The sequence below is a fragment of the Corvus kubaryi genome, unplaced genomic scaffold (genome assembly GCF_017639235.1).
Source record: "Corvus kubaryi isolate FWS band 111438036 unplaced genomic scaffold, C.kubaryi_AGA036_p1.0 70, whole genome shotgun sequence".
NCBI lineage: Eukaryota > Metazoa > Chordata > Aves > Passeriformes > Corvidae > Corvus > Corvus kubaryi.
Genome location: NW_024582058.1, coordinates 835643 through 858943, shown reverse-complemented (window position 1 = coordinate 858943; position 23301 = coordinate 835643). Strand labels below are relative to the sequence as shown.

Below are 23301 nucleotides of genomic sequence, written 5' to 3'. Positions count from 1 at the left end.
ATCAGGATATGAGATGGGTATTGCTGTGACAATACCTTTCCTTTTACTTGTGACCTGCTGTTGCATTCATACAAATAATTAGTGATTATAATGAGTGATTGAAAATATTATTGGTAATAAAAAGGTTTCCAAGTTTGTTTACAAAGTGTTGTTGAAAATGAAAATAATTTTAAAGAATTTGTTGTTTTTTTCCAGGTTACTAAAATACCTTTTGTTATTACTCATTAACTTCAAAAGACGTTTTTTGTTTCCATGCACAGGGAGGATTTTTGAAGCTTTAGCAGTATTGACTTAGTGCTCTTTATGTGTGGACAATTTCTCTGTTAATTATGGTGGAGTTTGATACAGAGTGATTGTGCTTTAGCAAGACTGAGATACAGTCTTTGAATTAGTGTGCAAGATGCTCTGATGATTCCAGCAAGGATTAAGAAAATGCACTGCAGTAATTCTGGTTTTAATACGTTATTTCTTAAAAATTCCCTCACCTTTTTAGAATTTTGTGAAATAGTTTCTGTAGCGGAGATGTGTTTCTAAAATAACCCCTTTATAATTCAGAAAGCAGAAGATTCCTTAATTGTTTGGGGCTAGGGGCATTTGAGCAGCAGAAGCTTGGAGGTCAGAGGGAAGAGCTAGGTGCTTTTTATTTAGTTTACCATAGAGGAAATAATCAGATCAAGACTGAAATATTTTGGGAGGCTGAACATGGCATTCTTAACTTTCCCAAGTTCCTGTCCTGAAACAGTTGCTGTGTGTGCAAAGTCATGAGCTCATTGAGATCCTGGAGTGAGTTATTTGGGCTCTGTAGTCTGTCTGCAGCTTTTTGAAATAAATCTGAGTGATAAAGCTGCATAATTGTTGTTACCGTGGTGTTAAAATCTTGGGATGATTCAGTCTCAGCGTGCGCACTGAGTCAGACCAAGAAACTGTCGAGTCTGCTGATTCGTGTTTGCCTCTTGACCTTTTGGCAAAGATCAAGTGCAGCATATGTTTTTATCAGTTTAATATCTGTTATGTCCTCAACTGGAGGATTTTATATTAAATGAGTTTGGGGACTGGGAAATGTACTAGGAGCTTACGCCATCCTCTCCATGTGTGAAGCCTGCTATTGCTGTGTTTCTAGAATGGTGTGAAAAGAAAAAAGAAAAAAAAGACAACAAGTCCCTTAATGACCATAAAAGAGTGCAAAGGGAAGAGCAGGAACAGAGCAAACATAGATTATGCCTCTCCACAGTGTTCTCTTAATTCCCACCAATTTTCAGCTCAGGGAGTTCCCAAGCCTCCATAAAACCCCTGTAAAAATAAAATAAAATAGCACTTCTGATTTCATTTTAATCTTTTTTTCACTGCCTTCTCTATCTATATTAATATCTATTTTGTAATGTCCAGTATTATAAGATCAGATTATCATGCTTAGGACTGGGCATTACCTTGTACCTACGGGATACAGTGAGCCTACGCTTGGTCTTCTCCTTGCCGAAGAGCCAGTTCTTGCATCACTGGTGCTATTTATTTTCACTGACCACTCTTACAAGTGGTGTTTTTCTGAAAAATGAGATTAATAGCAATCAGAAATAACTGCAGGGTCCAACAGATAGGAAACACTCTGCATGACAGTGAAATGCAACATTCAGGATTTGATTTGGTTTGGTTAAAGACCACTGGAAAGAAATACATGTGATCAGTATCATTGAGGAAACACTTTTTTAAACACAAGTGTTTAAAATATATAAACAGGCCAAAAACTATGGAGAGCTGGTGTTCACTTGAATGTTTTTGACTGATTAAATACCAACTCAGTCCATTTTTTAAACTGGAGGTCCAGAACTGTTCGTACATGCTGCAGTCAGTGGGTGGCTAACAGGAGCGGGTTTTATTTGGCCTGTGACAGAGTCACTGCTGAGGTCCATGTAATACAGCAGGTGATGACAAGCATGGCTCATGACATCTTTTGAAACAGAACCAGGCCACTAAAGGCCGCGTTGATATGACAGGGTAAAAACTGGGTGTTCTATTAGAAGCAAAATTAATACAGTTCAGATAGAGAGTGATCAAAATAATTTTTAGATGACATAAGAATTTGACCCTTCAAGGGTGTTTTATTAAGTACATGAGGTAATACAGAATGGAGGAACCCATGTCGTTGTAAATTAGTGTCCTTGAATTAAGTCTCATCACCAAGACACCTTCACTTTTTTAGTTATTTGACCTGCCATGGTTAATAAAAAGGAAGTTAATTTGGTGTGACATTTTTGGTGGTAGCTTGGTGCACTACCAACTTAATTGCAGTACAATAAAATAATAGTTTCCAAATAAACCCTAAACTTCACATTCCTTGCATTTTGAATCACTGGGTGATTTACCAGTCACTATTTATAGCCTCAGCATTTCAATTAGGACACATTTAATAAAGCTTATGTGGGAGATGTGGAAATGTTTGTTGATTTTAATTATTTTAATGTTACTATTTAATGGAAGATACTGCATTTTGCTTCTTTAATATTTCTGCTTAGATCCACACCCTGAAATCTACAAGATAGAAATCCACTGCAGCAAAATGCCATCTTATTACTATGCATGCTATGATGCTCACAGGTTATTGTCAATATACAGTGTCTACTGGCGAGGAAGCTTTTGTTTGTCATGGGAACAAAATGGTTGCTCCTTGTTTTTCTAGACTGCTGAGTTCTTTAAATGGAAAGCATTTTGATCCTGGAGTAAATATTGATTCTCTCTTTTCTCTCTCTGAGAAAATTAATTTAGTTTGTGTTATATGAACCCATGTAAGGTAAGACCAGCTCAGGACCCCACAGGCTACTTAAACCTGTGACACAGTGGTCTGTGGCATTCAAGAAGTGGGTTCATTACCCCTAGGTCAGCACATACATGCTGGTTCTTTTGGAGAGTGTCTCCTGCAGCAGAGCAGAGAAGGATTCATGTGCCACTTGCCTATAGCAATAGGACCCCAGATTTCTCATTTTCAGCCAAAAAGTAGTGGCATCAATTTGCCTTTTTTCCCACCCCCTTCTGAGTGGTTCTGTGCCTTAAACCCCAGTGGTCTGAGTGAGGCCACGGATACTAATGCACTGTGCCTTCCAGAGACAGCCTTTGGAGAAACAGAGAGATCTGCATTTTGCTGTGCAGACTTTTAGCATGCAGAAATCCTTTTCACAGTGCATTGGGGCAAAAGTAGAGTGGTTGGCAATAGCCAAGTCTTCCCTTTATAAATAGACTGAAAACATGGAAAAGGGAATGCAGAGTGTTGAGATAATTCATTTAAACTGAGCATCCATTGCTGTTGCCACTCCTCAGCTGACTGGGGGCATTCTGGGAGAGGGGCTCATTGGCACATCCTTAATGCACAAACTGAAAGAATTGGCAAGAGCAACTGAAAGAGTTGGACAGATTTCCTTAAAGAATTGTGCACTGCCACCTCCTCCTTTTAAAGAATTACACACTTCCACCTCCTCGTTTTTACAGCTCTCTTTAAGAAGAAACTGAGAAATATCTGCAAATGACCACAGTATGTCTGCTGCTATCACAGTGTTTGATATCAATCCCTGTCTGTGTGCATCCCTATCGGATTTAAAGCATAAGCTCAAGTTATTGTGAAACTGTGTCATGCAAGTGCAAAGTTTCTGCTGCCCCAACTTCAAACTTAACTTTCATTAGTAAATTAACAGTTACACCAGATTGATTGGTTCCCTTTACAGAATGATACTATGGGATCATGATTGCACCATTATAAAAGCAACAACTAGCATTCTAAGAAATTAGTTCTAGTGGAATTTATTGCAACATGATTAGCTTTGTTATTTGTAAAGTCTGTGTAAGCTTCTGACATCTTGAATTACTGAATATCATTGTGAAACTGTTTTTTCATGTTTATGTTCTGTACACTGGGTTTTGCATTATATCATCAGCCATTTCCTTAGTAAAATATTTTGAAAGAATGAAGAAAAATTTAAAAAGAGAAGGAAATTTTAACGATACATCTATAATTTTAAATATACATCTCTAGCACTATATTAACTGTACATCTGAGACACTGTGTTATCATGCCTTTCTTCCAGAGCCAGCACTCTTGAATTAATGTTGAATTCACATTTAGTTTCATTTTCATTTTTGACTCCTAATTTTTTTTAAAAAACTTCCACTGCAAATAGAAAAGAATTAGAAAAAGGGCTAACATACAACTTGCTTCTTATGTGCCTCAGAAGGCGCAATCCTACTACTGACTTTCTGAAAACAGTTAAGATTGTTTAACAAGGTTTGAAGCTAAAACAGAGACTTCCATATGACCTGTATTACCTCTCCTCAAGGGAATGCATTTTCTTAAAGTGATGATTTATGAGAATCAATACTAATGTCAAACTTCATTCTGCCATGTGAAGTAACATAATTAAAACACCAAAATAGCAGAACACAAGCAGCAGAACATTGTTGAACTTGTAGGTATTTCCTCATAGGTGATGTAAAGTTTGATGGAAAAGTGATATGAGTGTTTTAGGCATGTCAATGTGAGATGTAAGAAAAACAAGCCTTAAGCAAGTCTGCTATTTCCCTCAGAAGGATTTTATCCAGAGAGGAAGATGGAATATTTATGTGCAATAGCAGCTGCATATTTTTAGAATACTTTTGAATTCTTTTATAGTAAGTCTCTGTGTGATTAGAAAATAGATACAAATCAGATGAGGTAACAGTTTGTCCCATTTGTGTGAAGTGGTTTTCCAGGATAAAATTACAATTTATTTCTTTCTAAATGCAGTATCCATTTGAGAGTAAATTAATTACGGCTGAGTGGATAAGTATCCGCTGTCGTTCTGCAGTCATGACATGGCAAGACTCTATCTACGTGCAAAACTCATTCGTACATGAAAAAAGTAAAGTGCCTGTGCCTGTTGCTTTTAATGCTGTTACATGATACTTTGAATAAATAACTTAATTCCATGTTTAAAATACTCAGAGGTATAGTATTTTATTATTGGTATTCTTAACTTGGATTGCAGTAGTGTAACAGCTCTTTCCTCATTTGAGAGTTTCAATCATGAGACAGGAATGTGGTCTCTGCACTATGCCCTATCAGGTTTATTGTTGTGCTATGGCTTGAACAATTGAAGATGAACATAGTGTAGACCAGGCATCCCACAATGACTCTCAGGTTGGGCTCCCTCAGTGTTCTTCATTGATGGGTAGGATTGATGGGGAGGTTTTGTGCAGGGGTTATGATTTGAGTTGCTTAATTCCTCTGTACATGGTGGAAAACTGTGTGGTTTCCTTGTTCTTCTTCGAGGGGAGATTTCATGCAGCAGAAATGCATGAATTTCTGTCATGTTTGAAGCAGTCCATTAGGAAAACAGAGAAGTGCACATTGGCTTCCCATTGAGCAGTTGCAGATCATTGGCTTGATGTCTACATGTGTTTAAACAAAATTGCTTTCTGTGCTTAGTCCAGTCATCCTGTGTCATATTCTGTTGAACTGCTTTTCTATCCTAAAATTAAACTAATTGCAAAATGGTTTTTACATAACAACATTGACTGTAAAGGTATGTGCTTCTATATAAGTGTTCTTTTGTAGGGCTTCTCTGCAATACCATTTCAATGAGGTGGATGAAAAATCAAGTGCTGAATTTTTGCTGTCTTCAAGTGAATATTATGAGGGATGATACAGCTGGAGTTTAATCATAAACTTTTCCCTTTCCTGACAGTACTGACATTTATTTTCTAGACAAACAGATGAATCTTAGATAACGAGTTGTTTTGATCATGTATGGTGTTGATGCAAAACTAAGGCCCATATATTCTGAATTGTCTTTAAAAGACTGAATGCCTAAAAGCTAGTATTGTGCAAAGACTTACACACTACTCTAAAAGTTACTCCATTCAGCTGGCCTGGGGTAACAAAGCACTGCTGATCCATGTGTAGGGCAATCCATCATCCAGTGGACATGTCCTGGCACATAGCAGTGGAGGCTGAGTATTTAGTAACATTCCTTTTTTTTTTTCATGTGAAACTTTACACGTGGCTCTTGCTGTGAGTGAAGTTGAGTGGTAACCTGTGATCCCTGTGAGTCTGATTCACACTAACCTTTTTAGAGGGTTTCACAGCACTGTCTGCACTTCCTACCGTGTAATTGTCCAAAGAGCCTCCACCAGAACAAGAAAAGGAACTGGGGGTATGTGAAAGAGAGAAAGACTATTAACAGAGGGATGCTAAATACAGGAAATACGAGGGGAAACCCTGATCAGATTGAAGCTGAGAATACTTACCTCTTCCATTTTTAGCATCCCTTTTTGCATGAAGAGCAATGTAAAGGAGCATGGAGTTCCAAAGTGTGGGGATTTGCATCTGCGATATGTTGTTGGATACTGGAGCAAGATTTTGGTCCTGTGGTTGGCTTCCCTAGTCAGTTTGGGAAGCATGATGTTAAGTATTTCTTTGTGGAGGAGTATTAAAGCATGTGTAATTCAGCTAAGGTAGCAAATTTAGTCCTTGAACCTTTGTTTTTCTGTGATTTAAAAAATATTTTGATGTGTTGTTTTTTTTTTTTTTAAGTGGGATGTCTAATCTAAAGGCCACATACAAGCCTTCAAATCTAACCTTTTCATTTTGCTTGACACTGTTGAAGAAGATAAGAAAGGAATGCTGTCAGAGAGTTTACACAGAGGATGGAGAGTGGTGGTGGTTAAGGGGATAATGACTTCGGCTCTGATTTTCTTCCTCCTGCTGCAACAAGGCATCTGTATTCTCTGCTGGGTGCAACCAGCCTGCAGGAAGCTTTCCTTCCTGCAAGCAACAAGTAAGTCAGGAAATCACCTGGGAAATTAAAGAGACATCAGAGCTGGACTTGTGGTTACTCGTTTAAAAAAAAAAAATGTGTATAGATGGTGAAGGGTAATGATGGGGAGAACATGAGGAAGGACTTGGGTATACTTCCATCTGCAGTACTGTAGGATAATACTGCTATGGCATCAGGTGCCATGAGCTTCCAGCTATCCATAGTGACAGACCTTTGTCTTCCATTTCACATACAAAGGTGAGAGCTCAGTCCAAGCTCAACTTGAAGCTGCCTGACTCTTCAGGGGGACCACTGGCAGTAGTGAAGGAAGAACACGGAAAGTTCCTGGGCACGAGATTAGCTGAAGCCTTTTCTTACCATACAGTAACTTGTTATACCATCCTATTCAGGCAAATATTTACAGTGTAACAGTACGTCAGTTATTTTGCCTATCAGACTCCTTATTTTTTGCTGCAGAAACAAATTATTTCAATTGCTTTAATATGCTATGCTCTTTAATTAGATGGTCTATAGGCAGCACATAAACAGCACTCTCCAGTATTGTTTCAGAAAATGAATAGCATGTGTGATGCCTGCCATCAGCTACAAGAGAAATGCAGACTGACATAAGTTCTTGTTATTTGCTTCCATATGAACAGCTCTAAGTGTCCCTTCTCAAGAAATGCACATTTGCTGCATTCTGGCTCTGGGGAGGCTGCATGTATATTTGACATGCTCTCAGTGGAGAATTGCTTATCCATGCCTGATCCTGATGGGTTTCACCTTCCAAAAGTAACTAGCATAGGTCAAAAGTTGGCAAGATGGATTGAAAAGTGTTTCCAGCTGATGGAAAGGCTTCTGGTAACTAAGTGGGGGAATTTGAAATCCAATCTATTCTCAATGGAAAACCAGCAAATGGTCCATGTTTCAACACAGACAAGCTGTTCCAGTATCTAAGTGCTGGCATACAGGAGTTTTTCAAACAACACAGACTGGAATCAACTAGTTTTGCTTCAAAGTACAAATTCAGAGTATCTTCTTTAGTGGTCTGGGATATGCCAAAAGAACTTCGTTTACTAGTTCAGTGCAGTGTTAACGGTCACACCTGGATGTGTATGTCTCCAGACTCCCCTTCCTCCTCCAGGTCTTACATTCATTGATTCTGGCATTCCAGATTTCTCATTTCTTTCCCTATCTAAATTCATAATATTTTCCCTTCTGTAGCTGAATCTTTCCTTCCTTTGTCTGAATCGTCAACATTTTCATCTTTCCTATTTTCTCATCCAAATTCTTTCTTCCTGTTTACTTTTTTCACTCATGCCTGTTTGCCATGTTTAGGTTCTTCCATATGCCATTTCTTCACAAGTCGTTCCCATATTGTCCAATACTTTGAGGAAAACACAAGTTCTCAGTTGTTACCTATTTCTCTGCATGAAGGAGTGCATGCTGTAAGCGTGGGATGACAGAGTGGGTCTTGTTGGGCAAAGTTGATTTTATTCCTCTGTGATTTTCTTAGCTGCTTTTCTTTGCCTTCCATTCCTTCCATCTGTCTCTGACTGTAAGCAGAGCGTAAAGCAAAGAAAGGGCCAAGTGTCTTTTAGGTTTCCTGTTAAAATAGTGATGCCTTAGGTTTTAACTTCCCTATTTTTCAAATCCTGTACTGTCTAGTGTGTAACTTCGAAGTTTCTTGTAGCCTGTTAATTTCTGCTCTCTTGTGCTAGGCAGACATAACAAAGCCTCTCCAGGCCTGCTCTTCAAGGACACTCAGACCGTCCTAGGCCCAAAATGTGTAAACCAATATCTTAAGAGGGGGGTGAGCTTGGGGAAATGACATCATTAAGTGAAGCTTTAATTGGAGAATTAAACCTGATACGCAAATGAACCAAACCTATAAAAGTGTGAAGAACTCGTGACCTGTTGTCCATCTTGGGGTCCATCTTGGCAGTAGCCTCTGGCTCCCCAGGCTGTACCTTTGAAGGCCCTTCAAATAAATACCTACCTTTATTCCCTTATTCTTGTCTAGTCTGTTTTTAGGTGGCCTCTTCAGGCATCAATACAGAATAATGATGAGGATGTGAGTCAGAGGCTGAGCACAACAGCTTAGTAGTGCTTTATGTATATTTCTTCATTATAGTTTTCTTTTATTTTATCCCATCGTTTGCATTTTTTTTTTCCTGTCTGTACCTCTCGTAGCTCATGTACATGACGAGTTGATGTATTATAGGAGATCTTTAATCAAACATGGTTACTTTCTCATTTGCCTGGAATCGGGGTCTACTTTGGTATAGGAACTGTGCCAGGAGTGCCAAGCTGCCGTTCATGGCTTTGTGCAGGGCTAATGAAACCCCTTGTTACACCTATACTCATACATCCTCACCCTGCCCTTTGCAGATCACGGATTTCTTACTCAGACTGGGATATACAAATCTGTAGTTTAAATTCAGAACTAAACAAGGCGAGGAGCTCTTGCAGGTGTTTTGGTATAATCTTTAAAAACAGTTTCAAAACCTAAATTCTCCCAACAAGGACAATCAGCAAAGACAGATTTCCGTAGAACAGAAGCAATCTTGTTTGACAGTCTTGAGCAAATTCTCCCACTACCGGCCAGCTACTGAGATTAAGTGGAATTTCTAACAAGTCTGGTTACAATGGCTCAAGCACATCTCTAGTTGTACTTACGTACTGCAAGCCTTGTGTGTTGCACTAGAGGTTTATTTTAGCACAGTTATTTTATGGTGCTTGGAATATTTTCCTACTCTACATTGCTGCTACTAGAGATAATGGATGACCACTTGGTTAATGTTTGATGGCAGTTACAATGCACCTCTCCCAATGTTAAGTGTCCTTATGTCTTTATACTAGAACTGACCTTCAGGGACAGTAAACATATTGTTTGGCAACAAGTTAATTACAGACTTTATCTTCCAAAAACATTCATGTCATGGGTGGGATAATTAAGATGTCCTTGCAAGTGAAAAAACTATCTGACTTATCGTAATGCTACAGTGTAGGTGTTAGAAACCGAGGTCACAACAGTATTACAAGAGCTGTGTACTCATGTTATTTTGACTAAATAATTCTCGTCTTCAGGCTGTAAAAGTGAAGGATGGACTTAAATGATATGTATGGCAATATATCCTGTAAGTCTGTGAAGAAAAACAAAGGAATTGGGTTGTCCAGGGGTATGATGGGCAAGCAGAACTGATTGCATTTGATTTACTGTGGGATTCATTACTATGGTTTATTTTGTTTTTCTCCCCTTTCCTCCTTTTAAGGTCTTTGTCTTTTGTTAAATGGTTAGAATCATATTGACCCTTTCTGATTTTGTAATGTGAACTTCATGGTGATAAATAGCTAATTATTTGCAACTGAATTGGGCTATGAATTTAAATATGACAAACAGATGTACCTGTGATTACCTTCAGCATGGCTCAGGGGGTTTAAGTTTAACACAGTATAAATACTTTGCAGAAATATTATTTCTGAAATGGAGCACTGCAACTGTGGATACTATAATAAAGATGTTAATGAGCTCTGTGGTACATGAATTTTGTTGGGTTTTTTTTCCTGAAAACTTTCGGGGAGGGAGGGGAGGAGTGTCTGCTGGTGACATCTGCAGATGTACATTCACTGAGCATTCTCAAAAATTCAAGCCCCTGGAGGGGCACACTGAAATGTTATTTTGTGAGTGCCACTTGAATGAAAGTCCTTGTTGGCTGGCAGAATTAGGGCAGGATGCACAGCTTAACAGCCCCAGCATGTCTTTGGATTAACATGAAACTAAGGAGGAATACCCACATCAGTGTAATTTAAAGATCTTAATTGTAATATTTGAAAAAGCGTGGATTCTGCAAATGTTCTCTTTCTCAAAACTTGGCTCAAGGAGATCAATAGGTCTGCTAATGAGCTACTTTTGAGCTGCTGTTTTCTGTTTCAGGTTTTCTACTCAGAAACTTACATTCTAGCAGAAATAAGTAGTTCCTTTTTTAATGGTTGGTATCATTGTGAACAATCAGATAACTTCAGAATGAATTTTATTTTCTTCAATAGAAGGAAAATCATAGTACAGCCACAATATATGTCAGGTGATGAGTCATTCCTTGCCAAAATGTAGCAGGAGTATGAAGGATTCAAACATACATTTTGAGATCTTTTTCTGGGTATCTGTTTGTTACGATCAAAATATTTAAACATCCCAACATTAGAGAGTAAGAGAATAAAATAGGATCTAAGCACAAAGACTTAGATTGATAGAATGCTGTCATTCATGTGTAATGCAGCACTGTTAACATCCTCATGTGTAAGTGATGCAGTTACACAGAATGTCCTGGCTGGGTGTAAACTAACTGCAAAGCTATAGAATAACACCTTCAAAATGATTAATTTTGTGGCTGCCTTGGTGACTATCTTGAAAGTTAAATCCCTCTATCTTTGCACTTATGAAAATGTTGTCCATATATTTGGGCATGGTGTGTTCAAGAAAAGTCACATAATCTCTTCCAGATTCCTTCATTATTAAATAGCACTGGAATGTGATTTTTACTGTGCAAATTGATCCAGGGGTTCCATATTTTGAAATTCCATCTCTAGCCCTAATCCGAAAGCTAGTTCATATTTGTTTTACCTTCTGCAGTACATGAGAGCTGAGTAAGTCAGCTGATCTCTCAGTCAGGATGAGGTACATCTTAAAATGACATCACATGCACCATATAGCATTTTTATTTTCATATAAACTAGACAGTTGTTGGTGAACAAGCTTTTCACTTTTGCATGTTTTAACTTTTTAAACATCCAGTTTCCCCTTTGATTTTTTTTTTTTTTAGAAACTTCATAGCCTATCTTCACATTGTCTGTGTTGTTTATGAGATTTACTTGTGTTTTCAGCATAAAATATAGTTCTGTTGAATTTCATTCGAGGTGATTTTTTCTGCATAACTATGTGTGAATAAGGGTTCTGATAATCCCTTTCTTTTTAAATCAACCAGTTTAATACTTCTGTCACTGTTGCATGGAGATGAGAGACTTGACCTATTTTTAAAAATGAGCTTTTTAGCTTTGTTAGTTACAGGGGAACAGAATTATAGAATTTTTAGAATTTATTATTTAATTAGTTAACATTAGGATTTTCTGGTGCACACATAGATGATATTTTCCTTTTAATTGTTATCATTTGCAGTGGAACTTAGTGGATTTTTTTTATTTTTGTAACTCCTTGGTGCTTCCTAACCTTGTTAGTGTTCTTCAGCTTTTGATTTTGATCTGCTGCATTGGCTTCAGCTTTCCTGCATAAAAATTGCTTGGATTCTGCTGAAATATATAGATTATTCCATTTCATATCCATTCCAGCAAAATGCATGAAAAGTGATTCATATATGATTACAATTATTTCTAATTTGACACTTACCCTAGAACTATATTAAGTTGTTAGCCATGGAAAAAGAGAAGTATTTTTTTAATGCTATTCTGTATTCAGTAGCTTTGATAGTACTTTTTGCAGATGTTTCAGATTACTGTCAAAATTTCATTATCAGTGATAATATATTAATGCAGTAAGTTGACAGAGGAGTTGACTGAATGACTATTGCAATATATAATTAGGTTGGTGTAGTATGATATGTATCCACTGATCCTCCACAGCCTTTATATGAAATCTGTTAGAGACTGAATTCCCTTGCTGCACTGTTACCATTCCCAGAGTGACTCCTACCATTTTTTCGTAGGATTCTTGAAGAGAGTATGCATATATTAAAGACACTCCATGTTACGGAGTTGCAAATACATTTTCTTTCAGTTTTTATTTCAATAGTAGTATCACTGAAACTAATAATATCGTTATAAAGTTAGCAGAATGTGTACCCTTGCCTCAGTCTAATAAACCAGATCAAAACACAGTGTTTATATTATATATAATCAGTGTACCATATATTACCAGTATTTACAAGTATTAAGTAATTTGAGAGCTCCTGAAGTTTCTGTACAAACAAAAAATTGTTTGCAGAGATGTTTGCAAAGCAAAAAAAAAAGAAATTTTAATGGAATCCTTCAAATAGCTGTCAGTTCCTTCCTTAGAGTTTGATAATTGAAAGGTTTGTTATTTTTTTAGAAAGGGAAGATGGTTTCGATTATCCAAAGGCAGTGGAATGTTTAACTACCCTTCTGCTATCAGTGGACTTGTTTACATTAGGATTTTGACTAAATTGAGGTTGCACATATCCAGATGTTATCTGCCTGGGTGACTTTTTCATTTACTTTGGCAACAGATTTGTTGGTGTATTGCTACTATCCCTTTGTCATTTTTCACATTTTTCACATCACATTTCAGGCTACACTTAGCATTTCCTTTTCTAAACTTCCACTAAATTTTTAACTCCTAAACTTTTGCTCTTTTTTTCTGAGGACCAATCCTTACTGAAACCACTAATAGGATTTTGATCTTAACTGCAGGTTTTCTCATTGGGTGTCATGACTAAAGCCAAAGTCCCAGACAAACAATCCCAAGATACAAGACAAACTTTTTTTGTTCTTGATTTCTATCTCTGCTTTGTTGTGCTGAGGGGCAAGAGATGTATCTCAAATGCATCCACTCTGCAATGTCCTTCAGCAAGACAGGAAAGACAAAGCTCTCCACCAGGAATGGCTTTCTTCCCAGCACCCAGTGACCTATGGTGCCAGTGGCTCACACAGAGGAGCAAGGGCTCCTCAAAAAAGTAGGTTACAGGAGGATAACATTCCAGAGAGCATCAGTGGGGAATTGTAGAAAACATTCGCCGGGACTACTCAGTAGAAAGAAACAGTCTCTAGTTCTGAAACACAGCAACAGTTGGACAAGACTATCATTTAGTTCGCTACTGTCATGTCATTTTTCAGCACTGGTGGGGGTTGCGAGTGGGTTGGGAGGGAGAAATACCCAAGCCCAGAAACCTGCTGCTTAGGATGTGCCAGGTTGAGAACCAGCTTGAATAAAGAATTCCGTTTTTTATATCTTTAGAGTGCTAAAGATGTAAAGTGGGCGAGTGCTCAGGCTCCCAGCAGTGATCAGACAGAGCTGCAGCCAACAGAAACAGACGTTTGAAAGTGTAAGATCCTAATCTATGTCCTAGGGAACCTTTCTGCGGAGTTGTTTTACCTCTTTCAACCTTCTGGCTGCAAATTAAAAAGAGTTCATGCTGGTCTCCACGTGACTCACTGATACATTAGCTCTGAATGGAGCTCCACTTATTAATGTTTATATAGTCTCGGTAGATCTAATCCTATTTGCAGGCCTTTAAAATGCCAACTTTTTATTTTAAGCCTGGTTTACTTTTAACTGCAATATTTAGCCTCAGAATGTGTTTGTGGGATTTTTCCTCAATGGCATTTTCCCTCAGTGGCATTTTAAAAAGTGTGAGGTTTTAAATCAGCAAAAGTAATGAAAGTTTTTGTTCTCTTTTGCATATCATTTAAGCAACTCTGTGGTGTAACCATGCATTGGGGGATTTGAATCAAGCAGATCTAATCGCTGCTAATAATGTTTATTTTGGTAATGCCTAGAAAACAGCTACTATTAGCAATGCAGAAACATATGGAAACAGGTTTATTTCTCTTGTAGTAGCTAGGGGTGAGTGATACTGGTAGAAGTTTAAGTTAAAATCCACAGCGTTGATGTCAGCAAGTATCAGACTAGTTCCAGTTAAAATACAGGAGAGACAAGAGGAAAGGGAGAAGAAAAATTGGTTATGAAGATGCAAGATAGTTGGAAGGAAATGTGATACTGAAAAGGGAGACATGAATAAGCAGTGAAACTGAATTGAATGAGGGGAGAGTGACGCTGCTGCAGAGCAGTTAGCTCAGGAAAACATAACAAAACTAGACACTTATGGATCACAAGAAGTACCTCTCTTTGGCAGCTGTTGCTTTTACAGGTTGGAGAGTGATAGGTCTCTTTCTGAGTATCTTCCCCCAGGACAAGTGATGGACTGAGATTTGACATCTGCAGTGAACTATCTACTGTCAGTAAATTAGTGCCAATAATGAGATGGTTTTAGATGTGTGCCTACAATTTGCACAGGGCTGTGCAGGAGGTGAACACAGAACTTTTTCCAATTACTTCCCAGCCTACCTGACAGGCACAGAGCAAACAGGTTGTGCATCCTTTTCTTCCTTTTTGTGAATTTTATAAGAGAGCAGGGGTTTACTCCACATTGTGAATGAGTCATGTTTGAAATAGGCAGCTGACTCACTGTATAAGGGCCTGATATCTCTATGAGATTTGAGAAAATTATTTTTAAATGTTGGGTCTGAAAAACAACATGAAAGTAAGTCTCATGTATCTTAGGACATCTGCTGAGTGGGGAGCTGCCCTACAATGTTAGCTTTGTGCACATTTGAACAATCTCTCATTTAGGACCAATGGCAGAGTATCATAAAAACGATGAGGGAATCAATTACCCTATTTTTTCCATTGGCATCTCTGAGGACATGTTTGCTCTCCATAGATTTTTTTTGAAAATGGTGTTGAAAAGGTTGGAATTTTGTTTTTATAGCATTACTTTACACAAAGTAAGGCTTGTGGGCGAGTGTTACAAACCTCTTTCTTTCCTCTCCCTTAGTCCTTTACAATGGCACTGATTGGATGCTTGGTGTTTAATTGCACTGCATCTTTGCCAGTTATGGCGTGGTCAGAAGGAAAGGGCAAGGGCAGGGGAAAATTGACCAGTGTTGCTTTTCAGTTCAGCCAGGTTGCCTTCAGGAGATCCCAGTAGATCATTCTGCTCTTTGCTCCTTGCCTTATATATAATTAATTTGGGCTGAGTGACTGCTTTTAAATTGAGTTTTGTGGTAGCTGCTGGTTCAGAGAGCAGGTCTGAGCTGTCAGCCTCTGAGCTGTTTACTGCTCACAGGTGTCTTCTCAATTGATGGTAATAATTCACTTAGAACAAAATAACCTGTGGGCTGAGATTCCTGTGTCCTCTTCCCCTGCAGAGGTGTGAGTCTTGAAAAGAAAAGGAATTTGGTAAAAACTGGAGCAAAGCAAAGCAACCAGGATTAATGGTAGAATCAAAATAGTTCTGAAATATTTGGGGAGATGGAGCAATGTGGCTGGAGGAGAGAGGGACACCGTTGCCTAGAAAGAAAACAGTGTACCAATGGACATCACTAGAAGGTTCTGTTAAATTCCAAAGCCATTCAGGAGAGAAGAAAGTGAGGCTTTGGGATGGAGGGGTGTTTGTTTAATTTTGTTATAGACCCTTCCATCTCTTGTTACGTCCAAAGTAGAGGTTCATAGGACCCCTTTACATAGCTGTATGGCACATGTTATCATCCAGCCCTGGTTGCTGGAACAGTGAGGCACCATAATCCAGGGTCCTCAGAAGGAAGGAGCTGTGAGAAACGAGTAGATTTAAGCAATCAGGTCATTGATTTTTTGTGTGAGATGTTGTGAAGGGAAGCTGGGGATTATCCCAGTAACGCTTGCCGGAAGGCTGAGCTGGTAACCAGCTTACACTAAAGGAAACTTGAGAGCACCTGGATACGTACCATGTTTAGTTACAACATAAGAACTGCAACTGACACTATTTCCCTGACAGCTTGGCAGGTTGAAATAACAGTGGGAGACTGGAAAAGAGCAGAAAGAAATATTGTACAAAGAACTGCATGGCTGGTTGCATTGGTGCCTTTATGTCAGTGAATCTTCCCCATGAGACATACACAAAGGCTCTGGAGCTTGTATACACATAGGTGGCACACACATCTTGTGAGGTGCCGTTAACAATAACAGCTCTTTCTTATTAAGATTTCTAGGAATTATATTTAAATAAAATGATCAGTATCAATTGCTACATTAAGCAGATTTTCAGACTCTAATATTCAACCATATTCTAATATTCAACACCATATTTCATTTCATGTTGTGTTCCTGTTAATATTCCTGTCCAGACAGACAAGATTAGTTGGAAGCAAGAAGGCACAAACTCATTTTTAGGAAAGGTAAATTTTGCATTATGAAATGAGCAAAACTCAAAGAGAATTCCAGCTTTAAATTCTTAGTTATTAATTACTTTGGTTCTTGAGTCTCTGAATTGTAGCTCACAAAAGCTAAATGAAACAAAACTGTTACCAAAACTTTATCAATCCAAACAGAATGTGCAGAGGTCGGGAAGTGCCAGAAATCTGTTTCCTTCAACCCACTGCAGGTCAATGAAGTCTGCAGATACCAACTGTAGTTGACCAAGTCCTGCCCTGGTGACTTGACACCCTCTCAGTCCCATTTCACAAGTGGGTTCCCTGATCCCAGGTGGGCTTTGGAGCAGTGTTCTGAGCTGTCTGCATCTTCACTGATCTTGGAGATCGGGATATCTCCAAGCCTTTGACTAGAAACTGAAAAAAAAGGAATATGCTCCCAGATGACTTCCTAGTATCCCCATTCCCTCCACTCTCATATTCCTTTAATTTGGCCTTTTTATAAAAATGCTGTTAATCCACTTTCTCTAGACTAGTTTCAGTAATTGTTCACCCACTTCATAATGGCACTCACCTATATTTAATACTGTTTCCCAAAGTAAATTTGAACTCAGTGGAACAGTATAATGCCAATGCAACAAGGACAAAATAACATGTATAAATTCACTGGCTGACATTTGCCCTTGTTTCTAAAAGAAAGGCATAAATTCTTTACTTTTTAATCTTACTAATTTCAAGTCTCATGCAAAAGCTTTTATCTTTTGTAGAAACTGCAAAATCAGCGCATACATTTTGAATGCTTTAGGACTAGGAGGTGTTCATCTTTTTCTCTTGAGTTCAGATGCTTTTCACCTATTCCTAAAAGTGTTTCCTTAGTTCAAATTTGCTATGCTTGTCTCAACCACGGGAATGTTGCCTTGGATCATTTGCAATGAACAGCTGCAAGGAGATCTCAGAAAGAGAATATGCTAAGTAAATTAGAGGGTTTAACTGCACAGCAGTCAGCAGTCTTTCATCTGTGATACTGTGTGCTTGTCTGTGAATTTGGGAGTAAGTTTCCAGAGTTCCAGAAAGCTCTTGGTTTTGATGTGTGGAATCCCAATGAGCAGGAGCCTCTGACAGCAGCTTTTTCCAATATTTAATCTTCACAGTGTCAATGAAGGGAAGCTCAGGTTTTATTTTTTCCCCTCATCACCCCTTTCTGCACAGTTAACAGTGACTATTCAGAAACTCCCTTCCTGAAGGTGGGCTTTGCTGGTGAACTTACCCAGAACATCGCAGCATAAAGCAACATCCCTTGACCTTCTTTACATCAAGAAGGAAGGTGTTCAAACAACCATATTTTATCCATACAGCTACTGCCTTGGCTGTCACTCATGCTTTAACAACACTCTTTGATGTGGGAGAATTTCAGGGTAAAGTGACAGCCATAAATGTTCATATTGGTAAAATTCCTGTGATGTAGTCACTACATGCACTTTATTGTATGTTCTGTACTTTAGCCTGCTGCCTGCTAATGAAATGGAAAGCATTCGGGAGAAGGAGGGGAGAGAAAGAGTTGGGTGGATTTTTTACATTTTGAAGTGAAAGAACATTTAATATATTCATCATTTCATGGTCATTTATGTAAGGTAGAAAAATAACTATTCCCAACTGCTTCTCCATTGTGAAGTAGCACGAACTGTTAGGATAACTCTGTGAAACAGGTTTGAAAAAGAATGCTGTCAAAAAATGGGTTTAAAATGTGTAGAAAGCACAGCATATTTGAGATTAAGGTCTATGCAAAATTTAATTTTCTCTCTTTAAAAAACTGAGAGCAGAGAAGTTCTGAATTCACTTGACAAATGAAAAAATTAGGAAAGTATGAACTGAGCAAAACTTGTTCCTGATTTGCATGTTGTATGTCAGGACAGAGGCAAATTAGTACCTTACAAATAAGATGCTGATAATAAAGGTTATATAAGATATATAAGTTTGTGCCATCTTTCAGAAACTTCTGAAATACAAAGAGATTTTGAAAAATAATACTAGTTGCTGAGCCACCCTAAGAAGCACCACTTTCGTCTAAAAAATATGGATAAATCTTGTTTACCTGCAGAACTGTAATTTGTCATCTTAAGGTTTATCTGTCATTTTCTGTAGGCACAGCAGCATGCTTCCTCCAATATTTTATCTGTAGCCATCACAAAACAAGCTGGTTTTCATTTTCAAAGCAGTATTTTCATTGTGTCCATAACCAGAATGTACCATATTTTCAATTGGTATGTCAGAGACATTGTTATAAATACCCTTTATACTCCTTGAAAAGTTTTGGCTTTAATAGAGATCATGTTTTAGAATGTTTTCCTATTGGAGCACTGGATAGGATGGTTCTACATTAGCACTTCTGGGATTTATGCTGGATTTTACACTACAACTGTTAAAAATTACTCACACAAGCCACCTGCATGTGCAGAAGAAGAATTATCCTAGACCAGTAATAGTTCCAAAACCTGTTATTTTGCTGCTAGGAACCAGGATTTCAATGCAGCATTCCAGCTGCTAATGGATATGCAGGGTGCTTCCGGATGAAGTCTTGATTAGTAGATGACAGATTAACAGAAGAGCTCTGTTTTATGGTTATGGAGGTTAAACAAAACTCATGTTGCCTTTTGGATGGAGAGGAAGTAGGATCATTCAGAGACTTCACAGGAAGTCACAGGAGGAGAATGCCACGGTGATTGATAGAGGGGGTCCATTATCAAACACTTCGAGAAAACTTTTATTTCCTCTGAGTAAATCACGTAGTGTGTGCAGGGCACAAGTAGAGAATTAATTTTGTTGCCTTTTGCTGGAAATATGTCAAATGGTATTCAAGCCAAAATTTAGGAAGGGAAATTGCATAGTGTATTTAAGCCAATTGTGTGGCTAATGTTCCCTTTCAATTTAGCAGCTTTTATTGTTTGGTAAATTATGTTTTGTTGAAAATTCTCTCTTTAGGTAAAGGTCATTTAGATTTCTGTGTCCAGACATATAATACACCAACAGAAGTTGAAAACTTTCCCTGTAAACTAAATGTGTAAATAGGTTGATTATTTTCATCTAACTTAAAATACTGCAATTTTATTTTATTCATGCAAAACTCTATTTAAAGTAGTACTTAAGGAAATTACGTTCTCTCAGTTGCTATTAGCATTTGAGTCTCATCTATTCCTAGGTAAGGAAATCCAAGCTTGGAGAATAATAATTTTGTGTATGCCACATATTGAGAAAGTGTACCTTTGGCTGGGGAAGCTGCAAAGGAGTTCAGACTCATAAAATACCTTTGGCAAATCCTCCCAAACAAGAGTGGTATGGGCAGCCACCCAAGGGCTTTACGGACTGCTGAGTCCCCAGCGACTGCAGCCCTTGGTTGGTAAAGACAGGACTTGTTTTGTTGGATGGCCCTGGAGATCAGGATTGAGATTTTCAGCTTGAATAAATGTGGGCTGGAATCTACCAGGAGAATAAGATAATATCCATGAGGGAATGTGAAACTATTCCCTTTTAGTTGCAGAAAGGCAACTGAGTGTTTCTGAGCAGCCACATTTTGCACCATCTTGAACCTTTGTATTAATTCTAAGTGTGCCTCTATATGGCAGGAGAATCCATATGGTGCATGTCTGAATCACCATCGAGGGGACCTTGTCTGCTAGTAAAGGATCAGGTTTTAAGCCATGTGCAATCTGGAGAGAAGCTTTCTGCAGGCAATTATTTTAGTCTATCATCTTAATTAAATAATAATTTATGTATGATTCAAAGCTTCCCATCACTCGAGAAGAACAGATGGGGAAGACATTCCTCAGGAAGTCCTCTAAAAAATATTCACATCAGACTTATTCAGGTGTATTTTGTGCCAGGTGTTTCTTTGTGCAAGAAACCGATACTCCTGGCAGTCCTGAATAATCAGGATTTACACATCTTCGTTTACACTCTGGAATAGCTTGTAATCTGTGAGACAGAAGAGGGATTAGGTTTAGCTCTTTTTATCTGACACTGAGTTTCTGTGACCTACATGTCTTGTGGCAGATAGCTGGAAATCCTAGCGCAGTTGGCATCTTTATACACCGAAGTGTGCTATCAGCTGAAATATGCAAAATTAAATGTTGGCTACACAGGTGAGCTGTAAGCATCCGATGTGAGCCAGAATCCAAGGGTTAAAGTGTGCCACTGTTCCCTTAAAGCCTGCCAGCCAACCCAAAGGTGCCAAAATTCAGGTCTACACTGCTTCTGTAAAAAATTCCCCACATGGCTTCCTGACTCATGTAACACAGATTGTGCTCTGCAAGTCTGAATTTCCGTCAAGCTCCTTTAAAATTTCAGTTTAATAAAAGTGAATAAAATGAAAGAATCTGAAGTTCAAGGACCTCAGAAGCCAGTACAGATTTTTTCCTTGCATATATAGCTGTTTGAAGATAATTTTGGAATAGATCACAGTTGTTAAAGAACCTGCAGCAAAAATCTGTGGTAAGATTTCCTTGTAAGAGAAGGATGCAGGATGCAGGTTGTCCTGTCCGTTTCCTGTCCCAGTACCAAGTTCTCATCTTTTGATTACTTCGCATTTTGCTCCAAAGTTTAATGAAAGAGATTCTACTGAGACGTTAACAGCCTGTTAATGGACCTGGGTTTCTGCCTCAGAAAGAGGTGTGAGTTAGAAAAAGTCAAAATTTTAAGATCTGATTCAGTTTTACTGCTTTTAACTTCAGGTTGGATGTAAAGCCAATTCCTAATCTCAGTCAGATGCAGCAAAAGCTTCTATCCTCATATACACAGACAACGTCATTCAGGCTGGAGAATTTCACTGCCTCCTGTATTACCCAAAGCCAGATTCCTGGGTTTCACTTCCTAGGAAGTTCAGCAAATGGAAGCACATTTATACTGAATTCTGTTTGTTGCTTAGTTTTATTTTTCACTCCTTTATTTCTTCTCCCATTCTCTAATACAGTTTATCCATTACTTTATGTTTGTTTTTTCTTGCCTATTTTACTTTTTAATTTTTCCCCTGTCTTTCCTATTCTCCATATTTTCACTGCTTTGAAAAGTAAGTGCTTCTGTCTTGGTGCTATTCGTTTGTCTGTTGTCTTTTGCTTCTTGTCCAGATATTTTTGTTGTTTATTTGCTCAGCCTTCTCTGATTCTGCTCTGCCAGCTTTAAACTACGTGGTCTAAATGATTCTTTTTCTAATGAATTTGTTAGTCTGGTCTCCACATATTCAGCTGTATTCTTTTGTCTCTCATGGCCTGTTCTTACCTTTAGTAACACTTTTAACACTATAATTCATTAATTCTTAAAGTGTCATTAAAAATAGCTAAACAACTAGCAACATTCTTGTATTCTGGACGGAGAAGCACAGATAAAGGGAGAGACTGCTCATGGCACAGGATTTTTAAGTGATAATTTCCTGTGATTTCCCCCTCTAAGTTTCCTGCAAACGTGGTGCCTTTGAAAATTTTGCTTTATTGCCATGATTTGCCTGGAGCAGAGTGTAAATAATGGAGTGAAAATACCTACAGTTGCTCCATAAATTGTTCAGAGTTGCCTGATCCCAGATGAACAGCATTGCTGGTGGGGTGTTGAGAGAGTTAAGAAGATGCAGGAACTTCCCTGACATCAGGCAGGGTACTGACAGCCACAGAGCTGGCCTTCCCTTGCTGGAGTAGGAAAGCCCTTTGTAAAATAAAAGTGAGAACAGGTGGTTTTCAAGAGCCTGGCGGGGGCTTACACAGCATAACAAAGGTTTTCACATGTTATGAAAGGTGCTTTTAGGACTTCAGTGAGAGATAGGGAGATCTTCAACATCCCAAAACCACAGTGGGCTGTGGGACTCCCCTGCCCCTCCCTGCTCATTAGGAATTCTTGGAAGTTTGACTGTGTGCTTATTTTCAGTTCCAAGACCCACAGTGCCTTGCTCATGTGCAAATGCTTGGAGTATTTCAGGGTGTTCCTTCACAGGGAGTGAGGGGGTTGCAAAGTGGCCTTTTTTCCGGTGCAGTCCCTGGTTCTAGCCTGTTCTATCAGTACAAAATGCTGAATGAAAATGAATTTAAAAGAAGCTTTTGAAGAGGCCTCCATGACATAGTTGAGTCCTCTCTATTGTGTTTTACCCTATTTGACACCTAACAGTTATTGGCACTTTTAAAATTTAAGTGACTTTGGCTTTTTAACTTTAAATGCTTTCTCCCAATTAATATGACCAGGTCTTGAACTGAAGCCAGCTTATCCCAGTTGATGGTCCTCTGTGTAACTCTCCTGACCGAATTTCCACAAAGGCTTTTGGAGGGGAGCAAAGAAAGGGATTTAACTTCTCTTTTTCAGTCTTTTTAAAACTGACCTCTCTGTAGAGATGCCTTTAATTTCAGGAGACATGCAGCATAAATCCTGTGTGTTCTATTGCTTGATGTAGTGAACAGGCTTTCTGTGCCTATGAGATGAAGTGTTACAGTAAAACAAGGAGCCTGTTGTTGCTATATTTTCATTATGTGTTACTAAAGATTCCAGCTGACTCAAGCTATTAAAACTGTAGAATTACCTGGTACCCAACAGCAGAGGCTTTAAGTCTGTGATAAGA

General features: G+C 38.4%; 1 protein-coding gene and 1 non-coding gene across 11 annotated transcripts in view; both read left to right on the top strand.

Annotated features, from left to right (window-relative positions):
* Positions 1 to 23301, top strand: part of MACROD2 (mono-ADP ribosylhydrolase 2) — an 877989-nt gene that overhangs the window by 394318 nt on the left and 460370 nt on the right. The gene's annotated exons all lie outside the window — the stretch shown is intronic.
* LOC121674779 lies at positions 946 to 1136 on the top strand. Its single transcript, XR_006019837.1, has one exon. It is a non-coding gene; the product is annotated as a U2 spliceosomal RNA (small nuclear RNA).